This window comes from Elephantulus edwardii, unplaced genomic scaffold (assembly GCF_000299155.1).
Source record: "Elephantulus edwardii isolate Elephantulus edwardi_28Jun2011 unplaced genomic scaffold, EleEdw1.0 scaffold00077, whole genome shotgun sequence".
Taxonomy (NCBI): Eukaryota; Metazoa; Chordata; class Mammalia; order Macroscelidea; family Macroscelididae; genus Elephantulus; species Elephantulus edwardii.
The window spans coordinates 677,984-679,868 of NW_006399827.1; positions in this window are offsets into that span (position 1 = coordinate 677,984).

Genomic DNA, 1,885 nt, shown 5'->3' on the forward strand with positions numbered 1-1,885 from the left:
GGCCTTAAGAAGAAAGAAGAATAGAGACCCTTCAACCCAGGACTGGATACTCTAGGCCTACAAAGGAATAAAGAGGCCAGGCCCCGGCAGAGGGAGAGAGGGAGGGGCGTGGGGACTCCACTCCTAAGGAGAGTAAAGGGTGATGGAGATCTTAGAGCCAGGGAGCAGATGGGGAAGGAATAGAGGAAGATCCTGACCTAAGGAAGGAGAAGGGGATAAGGTCACCAGCTTCAGTGAGAAGGAGGAGAGCGACACAGGCAGCCCTCTAGAGAGATAAAGCCCTAAACAGCCTACTCTGGAAGGAAAGCGCTTCCCTCCGCAGCTGGCCCTTTGTTCCTGAGTCTGAAGATTACAGGACCTAAGTTCCCAGCTGGGTCCCAGCTTGTGTTTCTCTTCTAGCGCATCCAAGGCAGACCTTAAGCAAAATGGTGAGTGGGAAGGGTTGCCTTTGACGGACCTCAGTTGTCCTTGGACAGGGTAAATGCGAGAAAGTAATTTCCAGGCAGTCTCTACTACCTGAGGGCCTGAGCTTCTACATTACCTGTCAGATTGCAGGGGGAGTTTGAGGCTTATTGTTGTTGTATGTTGAGTCAGAATCAACCCATAGCTAGCTCTCCAGTGAGTTTTCAAAGGTAGTAAATCACAACGGAAGGAGATTGGCTGGCTTTCTCCCTTGGAGAAGCTGGTGAATTCGAACCACACACCATTGCATTGGTAGAGTGCACTGCCTTACCATTAAGCCACCAGAGGCTTATTAGAGCTATGAAAATCCTTGAACACCAACCCCACCCATACCCTTACTTTATAAAGGAGGAAAGCTCTATACAGAGAGAGAAGTCTTTTTAGTGCCACAGGTCAGCCTAGACTGGCCTCCTAAGCTGAAAGGAATGCTTCCAGATAGCAGCCTCTGTGGTCAATGAAGAGCCCGTGTAAGTTTGTGTCACTCGGAATGTGGGAATGTGTCTTCTCGCCGCTACACCAACATCAGTCACCAAAAGTAACGCAGGAAACATTTGTGTTTTTCTTTTGGGGCTGTTTCACATAGGAATTCCCTACCCAAATGAGGGGGGATAATCCTTTTCGGAAGCCAAGCAAGCATTTTTGTCCACTGAATGGAGACTGAGAAATGGGTAGTGGTAGCTCTTGTTCTCATCTTTCTCCTTTTCTTACCCAAGCCATGCTCAGGCTCACTCTGGCCCTGGCCTGATCTGCTCTGGGGCATCACAGACTGTGTCAGAGGGAACCTGGAAAGGCATCTCCTCCCTGCGTCTACTTTCCAAAGCAGTCATTTCCCAACTACCTTAAGGGGATTTCAGAGAAACAGGGAAGGCCTGGGGTATCTGCTCTTAGCAAAGGATATTCTGATGTCAGTCCCCATGTAAGTGAATGGGGGGTGGGGTCCACAGTGGGGGAGGGGAAGAATGGTTTACTCACCTTGTGCTCATGAACGGCAGAAAATAGGGCTCACAGTGGTGTGCTCTGGTCCGTACAGTGTGCACCCTGAGAAGTTAGGCCTTTTTTGAATGTGCAAGAAGATGACCGTAAACTAGCGATGTCCCTTCAAAGGTCATGTCACCAGTGCATGAAGCCTCCCTTCCCTTGCTCCCCTCCCTTGAGTGGTTTATGGCAAAAGCTTAGACTTTTCAGTCTGAAGCTCTGGTGGCCTAGTGGTAAGGAGTTGTGCTGCCAACCCAAAAGGGTAAACTGAGCCCACCACAGAAGAAAGATGGGCAATCCCTTCCCATGAGATCTCCAGCCTCTGAAACCCACTGGAGGGGCAGCTGGCTGTGAGTCAGTTCCGGTTCCAGCTTAAAGGCAGAGTTGACTTTTTGAGTTGAGGCTGTAGTGAGCTGGAGGCAGAGGCACAGAGAACTGCAACTAAAGG